Raw genomic sequence first — 8517 nt, 5'->3', positions numbered from 1 at the left:
TGTAAAAAGCATACCACTGTTCAAATGACATTTGAAACAGAAATTCCATAATATTAGTCTGTGGTACAAATCTAATTTTCTGGTTTTCTGAGTGATATGATATGGCATCATATTTTAAGCGCATCAGTCACAGGATAAAACAATTACCTGCATGCATTATACAACGCAGATATAGCATACAGTATCTTTAGAGTCTCTGCACATATAAGATATACAGATAACATATAAAATATTTAATACTCATGTACCTATAATCAGAGAAACTATCCAAAACATTCTGGCGGTTAAACTACATATATAAACAAATGTTTTTGCAACATACTCCTAGAATGAAAGTATTTATCAGCACAACCACAGTCAAAAGTGAAATACTCAAACTGGAATGTTTTGAGATGATAATCACACTCCATTTTTCTCCTCACTGTTAAGCATTTATTTTCAAAACAATGTCCTAACATCTTCCAAGTAATTCTCCTCTCACAATTCAATGTTTTAAAGTTTTAACATAACCAACACGGAAGTCTCCAACCCCGCGGTTCCCTCACTGAAGTACAAGCTTGTATTTCAGACGCTCCCTTATTCAGAAGCCAATTCTGCAAGTTACTTTAGACTTTATCTCCCATCTCTACTCTCAGGACATTCCTGCTGGCAAAAACTTCCCATGCAGAAAAAAGAGCAGGCTTTACTAATGCACCACACAAAGAGGCGGTGAAGTCTCTCGATGACTGAGCTAGATCACAAGCCGGGCATGCCCCCGCCAAAGGCATTTCCAGCACTCGGGACTGCTGGACGGGAGCGCAGCCGGCAAACTCCCCAGCGGAGCACCTTCCCCTCCCGCCTCCCTCAGGCGCGACCTCCGCGGCCGCGCGAGCCCCGGGCAGCACCGCCCGAGCCGGCGGAGCGCGCCCGCGGCAGCGCCGCTCCCCGCCCGCCCCGCCCGCCCCGCAGCGCCCTTAAGTGCCCGCCGCTGCCGCTGCCGCCGCCGGGGGCGGGGCGAGCCCGCCACGCCGGGCACAAGTGCCACCGGCCGCTGCCGGTACCGGCCCCGACCCGCCCGGCTCCGCGCCCTGTCCCCGTGCCTTCGCACCCCGCAGGGCTCCCACCGCCCAGCCCCGCCGGCGCGCACCGCTCCTTCCCCGTCCCGGTCCCGGTGCCGGTGCCGGTCCTGGTGCCGCTGCCGGTCCCGGTGCCGCCCCGCCGCCGCTCACCTCCGCTTCGCTCCGCGGCGCCGGGGAGAGGCGCGGCGGCGCAGCGCGCTGCCCCGCCGGCCGCCGCCGCCCGGCCCGCCGCCACCGCCCGCCCGGCGCCGCCCGCCTCCCGCCCTCCCTCCGCCTTCTCTCCCGGCCTCCCGCCCTCCCTCCCCGCCCGCCGCCCCCGGCCCGGGGCCCGGCCACCCTCCAGCGCCGGGGCGGTCGCGCTGCCCGGTCCCGTCTCCCCGCGCGGGCGATGCCGTCGCGCCACGGGGGTCGCTGCTGCTGCCCCCCCCGCGCTGTGCGGGGCGACCGGGGGTCTCCGAGTGCGCTCGGGGAGGCGGCACCTGCCCCCCCACCCCTAGCCCCAGCGTCCCTTTGCCGGGCCCTTCTGGAGGGGCTGCGGGGCAGCCCCGGGGGCGCCCGGCTCTGTCCCAAGGAGGTGGAAACCCTGCGCTCGGGAGCAGGGAGAGGTGCGGGGAGCTCGTCCCGCGCTCACCAGCGCGGAGCCTCCTGCCTGGCTGTGCCGGGGTGCAGAGAGAGGTCTCCGGCAAGGAGGGCCAGGCTGCCTTGTCACATCACAGCGCCAGGCGACAAGGCCACCCCAGCCAGGAAGGATGAGTTCTTGCCCGCGGTGCTGCAGCCACGGCAGTAGCAGCTCATGGGGCAACGAAGAGACCACGTCTGTCCTCAGCCACAGCCTCGTCCCTTCACTTTCCACGCGCTTCTGCCCAACCACCCTCTTCACCAGCACACAGGGAGCTCAGGAAGGGGTAGCTCCCAGGAATACTGCCAGGGGATGCAGCTGTGCACATCACTAGACACACACCCCTTGCACTTACCGGGTCACGTAGAGCTAACAGTGCTCCTTGGACCGATTCTCCACTGGAGCAATGTGACGAGGACACGGCCAGACAAGAGGCTAATGATACTACGGATAAGGCTGGAGATCCAAAGGCTCTTCGTTTCCCATCACCTACTCAGTCTGTTACAACTTGAAATTATAGATAACTTTTAAGTTCTCTCATCCATCAATGTCCCGGACTACCAAACAGGCCTGAATGGGAATTTTTATTAAAAACTCTTAGTACAGAAATAAGCCAAAATATAAAATCAAGGTCAAAATATGAAATCAAACTGTAAATTATTACAGAATTTGTCATGGGCAAGAATGATGGAGAACTTGTATTTGTTTCCATTGAGAAACAGCCTTGAGTTGTACTATTCCCAGCTCTACAAGGCAATTATTTAAAAATTAGAATTCTCAAACATGTTACAGTTTTTACTTGCCTTCATGTCTTGAATACTATGGATACAATTTGCCTCTCCCTAATCCACCAGTGAGATAATACAGGCCAGCTAAATCCATTCTTTCAAATAGTACCTCAAGTCACATACATGAACAGTTAAAAGCACCATGCAATGGCCTTCTTCCTGAAAATGCATGTCAGATTTTGGCACCTTATCACGCAATGAGCAAAAAGGGTCAATGTGGTCTCATTGGGACCTATAAATTCCCAGAAATTCTTTTTTTAAGACAACAATAAAGTATAAAAACAAAATACATTATTGCCCATTAAAGTTCAGAGGAAAAGAGTTTATTTTATGTTTCCCTGCCCAGAAATAAATGGAAATGGAGATCTCAAACTACAAACAACTTGCACCGTGCCCTTCTTTCTTAGCCAGATTTCTTCACCCATCCCTCCTGAAATGGGGGAGAATTCTGTTTGAAAAGAAGTTGGTACTTCAAGACCCTGCAGTCTGGGAGGTAGAAGCTAAAATGCCATTATCAGGTAGATCAAGCCAAAGAGAAGAACAGAAAAACCTCAAGACAGATGTTTCAGTGTGCTTGTAAAACTGTGGTTAGAGCAAGGAAGGAAAATGCAGGCTTGTAGAGTGCATCCTGAGAAAAGCAGTGGTCTACCAAAAGGAGGGAGAGTGACATTTCAATTGCTGCAGAGATGGGGAAAGGAGAGCGAGAAATAGTGTTAGGAAAGTAAATATATGAATTTCCATCTCTCTTTTCAGACAACAGGCATAGAAGCGTGCTCCTGCACCTGTACAGCTTGAAAAGCACAAAGTGCCACATCACAGTTTTGTACTGCTAGCACAGCAGCAGGCATGTTAAGCATCGACATAAGTGGGACAGGTATGTTTGCAGCTCAGCCCTGGACACAGTTGCGTGCTCCTGATAGAAGAATAACTGAAATAATGGCTTCTCTGGAATGGGGTGATTTTATGGGATTATGGCTAAATAGGATGGTGACTTCAGAAGGTGTTGGAGGCGTGAAAACTGGCAATGACACCAGCACAACTAAGTTTTTCATACTGACTGATGGTCAGCTCTTTTCATTTCCTATTACTAATGAAAACAGAAGGAGTGATCAAAATTGTCCCACACAGCCTCTGCTGGCTGGGGAGCCACTGCTTTCTCAAGAGGGAGCAGTCTCTTCACAGGTCGTACACCTGAGCCGGAGCTGCAGGAAGGGAGGGGAAGGATTAATGTCATCTTCATCAGGGCAGTGGCTTTTCCTCTCATCAACAGTTTGCCATTCAAGCAATATGGAGCTGGGCTTGATAGAGTCCCGTATATAACTGAAAACAAACGCTATAGGTGCAGGAGTCACATGGGAGTGTTTCTTAGAGGCTGTGTTGCTCTGGCTGTTCAGAGGCTGCAACAGACTGAAGAACTGAAGTAGTGCCATTAGCCTGGCTCACTGACTTCAGCATTTCTGAATGTGTTCTGGATCCTCTGTTTGTTGTAGAACCTGGACTCCTGGATATTCCAAGAATCAAGAAGATAAATACTCTTTTTGCCCCAAGTTTCAACCTTCCAATGAAGGAATCGGCATTCCCTGCTCATGTTCAGTGGGTTTAAGTTCAGAAGCATTGGTATAACATATGTGCAGGGATAAAAAGACAGTCTGCATCTCCATGTGCTGTGATAATTGCAATCCACCCATTGGTTACCACACTCCAAACAGTGGGAGGAAAATGTAAAAAAACTCTTCTGGATGGGGAAGCATGTTGCTGGTTAGCAAATGAAGTGTACAGTAATCAAATCCTCAAAGCCTCCTGCTACAAATCCAGAAGTATACTCAAGTGTCGCACTAATTTTTCACTAAAGACCAACTCCAGACAACCTTGCTGTAAATAAACAGGTAGACATTTCAGTAGCAGCATCAAAGGTGGCAGACTGCAAATAAAAACAAGATCTCTTCCTCTTTTGTCACCTTCTCTTAAATTTCTTGTGAGTTGTCAATGGCAGTTACTATATACTTTTATTACATTATTCACAGTTCTTGCTGCAAAACATTGGAAACCTTCTTTTCTTTGTACATGACAACAATAAATGTCATCTTTCCAACTAATCACATTTAGTGAAATATCAGAGATATAAAAGTCTTTATATTTAGGAGACAAAAGTAGTAAATCAAAATAACTATAGGTGGAAATTAATAAAATAGGATCACATTTGGGGCACCTCGGTCAAATAAAACTGCCAGTGAAAATCCTTCAGTTAAATGCCACATTGTTCGGCCTGAAATTGTTTGAGACAAAAAAGACTTCTGAGGGCACAGCCACTGACAGCCAGTCCTACAGCACCCATTGCCATGAAGGGTTAGAGTTACTGTCTGCCAGTTCTTTGAAATTAGCAGCCCTCCAGGACTTCCTTCTCCTCTGGAATTAGTGTTATCCCTGCCACACCCATGAAGCAACTTCCGTCAAAGATCTAGCTATACAAGATGAATGAGGTATTCAAAGGAAAAAGCAGATATTCAGATGAAGGTAAGAAAGGAGATTTAGAGTAGATGGGATTTACATCAGGCAATATTGTACATTTTTTGATGCATACACACCGTTCTAAATATTGTATGGCTGAGGAAAAAAATGAAATCAATGCAAATTATGAGTTTCAAGAGGCCAATAAACAATACTGAGAGGTGAGTTGGGCAGAGGCTTGTTCTGTTCTGAAGCTAGCAATAGGCAGACAGCAGAAACATGGAGATGAAAAATTACAGTCTTGAAAGTCTGAGTCACTCCTTAAGAACACTAGCATTACTAATTCTAGTATTTTTACTGGCATTATTTAGCATTCTCATTATTAGAAAATGAGGAATCATTTACGTGACTGTCTGGAGGTTGTTAACTTGGCTTTACAGCAGATTTTCAAAGAGATTGTGATTTTAAATCACATATAAGTGAAGGATAATTTGCAATATCATTTCATAAAACAGTTAAGACTGATCAAGGCTGATTTTGCTTTAGAAATTAATTACATCTCATGTCTAGAAAATGTAGGCAGAAAATGAGGTCAGTAATATGGTAGGTGACGATGTACATAGTAAAATGGCAATAAGTGCACAATAAAGGATGTCACCAATTCTTAAGCATTTGAAGGCTCATATAAATTTAACAAATAAAGCTTTCTTAAAAGCATTATGTGACTGCTGTGTCCCCTTTCAGAATCAGATATAGTTTCTGATTTAGGTCCTAGCTTGATAGTGTTAAGACAAAACTGTAAGCTTCTGCCCAGGCTAGAAAGTAGACGTTTTATAAGAACACGTGCACTATCATATTGGTGTGCAGTTAGACAGACCTGAAGCAAGTAATGGAAGTTGCAATACGTCTCCTCAAAGATCTGGTCTCAGGATCCTGGGTTTGCTTGATTCTTGAGGAGGGTGGATAAAATACATACTTCCAGTACCCTGGCATATTCAAAATATTCATTTTAAAATATGTTAAAACACTTCTCCGATTAAAAAAGGTATGGTTCAGCAGAATGCGCTGAACAGCTCATCCATGGCTTTGTCATTCAGATAACTGCCACTCTGACCTTCATGCCTCACGATGAAGTAGTTCATAAAGCAGTCCCAAATTCTGGCATAACTACTGCCTGAATTGGGACACTGGCCAATGCAGTTAAAGGAGGAAATAACTAGGTAGTTAAATATAAATTAATGGTGTTCTGTAACAAGCCCCAAATCAGTTCAGGAGGTTAAAAACACCAACATGCCAGTAGGCATTCACTATCAGAGTGGAATAAAAACAAGGAAGGTCATCAGGAATCATAACAACAAACATGCATCCTTCTGCTGAGATTTCCACCTGCTGATACCTAAAAAGGGACTGTTTGCTCTTACTGGAAGTACAGCTGTGGATAATGGTGTTTTATTTTCTAAACATCCCTATCAGCAAGGAAGTTCAATTCTTTGCTTCTTGATAATGAGACATGCCTCCTGGCAAATGAGGTAAGAGTTGCTGTAGACAGAACAAAGCGGAAATATTCACAGTTTCCCTGACAAAGTTTGAAGCGGGGGGGAGGGGAAACGCAGAGGTTTGCCATAATTTGTGACATTCATATTTGCATTTTATTTAAATATTTAAATAAAAATTTAAATACTGTTTTTTAATACCGACTACAGAATAATCTGAGGATGTTCTTCCTATAAATTCACAAATTTGCAAGCATTCCCTTCAAGAATTTCTAGGAAGCTTCATGTAGCAATTCTGTACCCATTTGACGGGCTTTAATGAGTAATAGATTTAACAGTCAGAAATACATTTTTTAAAGTTCAGTGTGACATTTCAGAATTGAGGATTGCCTCCTCTACGATTACATAAAGTACCTATTTTCTGTGCTACAATAGACCCAAATCTTTAAATGGCCAGAGGAGACACATGTCGCCACTACTGACATGAATCTTGCCTGTTCAGGCTGGGGTAATTTGTAGTGAGCGGGCTTAATCAAGACTGGAAGTACTGTTCTACCCATAACAATAACTTTCTTTTGTTCATTTTAAATATGTGGGACAAAATGTTCTCTCTTATGACTCACCTCTTTAATATTCTGACACATAAGAACAAACAATCTGCAAAGTGATACTAAATGCTGAGCCGTATCAACTCCTTTTCTCTTCTTCCCTTCTCCAGAACGGAGACACTGCAAAACCAAGTCAGAAGAAATCTTTCATCAAGTATGCTTTTCAATCATTCTGCTCAAGTAGAATTAAATAAAGAAATAATTTCCTTCAAATTGTCCTAACCTATTATATTTATGCCATGTGACATAATAGCCAAAGTAAGTCCATTACATGAATGAATCTCATTAAGGTCTGCTGTATGCCTTCAAGTCATGTGGTATTATTTATTTGGTTTCTTTGCCTGTACACATTTAAGGATTTAATATGTAAAGATTTGATAGATTAAACACCTCTAAAGGATATTTTGAAACCTAAGAGTCGCCGCGGCGAGCAGCTCTGGTGCTGGCACGATGGGGCCACAGGGGGGTTCCCCGGACCGGGGGGACCTCAGGGGAGCCGGCAGCCGCCAGCAGCGCGCAGCTCGTGCCACAGCGGCTGACGAGACCTGGGCGGGGCCAGGAGCAACGGCGGCCACGCCCCCCACGCCTACAAAAGCAGCCCCCGGAGCGCTGCGGGCAAGCGGGGCGCTGGGGCTCCGCCGGCGCCACCGGGCAGGAAGCCATGGCCTCCCTACGCCCTGCACCCACCGCGGCTGGCGCAGCGCCCCAACAGAGCTCCGGCGGGAGCACGCTGCACCGGGTGCCGGGCTGCAGCTGTGCCCCGCTCTTAGGCCAGTACGGGCCGGCAGCAGCCAGCACAGCTGTGGGAGCTGCGCCCGGGCAGAGGAACTGCTCTCCTTGGTGACAGAGCTCCGGGAGGAGCCGAGTAGGCTGAGGAGCATCAGGGAGAGCGGGAGAGAGGGAGACCTACCTTCCCTAGGTAGGCAGGATGCATGACACGGAGGATTCCCGATCCTCTCTCCACCTGGCTGAACACAGTGACTTAAGGGACAGGGGGCAATGGTGACAAGTTCCTGCCCGACGCAGCAGGCGCGTCTCCTCTGTGACCGTGCCACCTCCCCAGGTGCCCCTGCATAATAGGTACGAGGCTCTGCAAGTGGAACCGAACAATAACGAGGACGATGGTTCATCTAGCTTGGCGGTGTTGCCGAGGTCAAGTCGGCCTATGCCCTGCATCAAAACTGCTCTCATGAAGAAAAAAAGATGGGTCATTGCCATAGGAGACTTCCTTCTGAGGGGAAGAGAAGGCCCAATACGCAGACCGGACCCACTTCTTAGGGAAGTCTGCTGCCTCCCTGGGGCCCGGGTTAAAGATGTGAAGAAAAAACTTCCCACCCTGGTGTGGCCCTCAGATCATTATCCATTACTGATTTTTCAGGTGGGCAGCAATGAAGTTGTAACTGGAAGTCCAAGGGCCATCAAGAGACTTCAGGGCCTCGGGACAACTAGTTGAGGGATCAGGAGCACAAATAGTGTTCTCCTCTGTCCTTCTGGTTGCACGGA

The sequence above is a fragment of the Calonectris borealis genome, chromosome 8, assembly GCF_964195595.1.
Source record: "Calonectris borealis chromosome 8, bCalBor7.hap1.2, whole genome shotgun sequence".
Lineage (NCBI taxonomy): Eukaryota > Metazoa > Chordata > Aves > Procellariiformes > Procellariidae > Calonectris > Calonectris borealis.
This window is presented reverse-complemented; position numbering follows the sequence as displayed.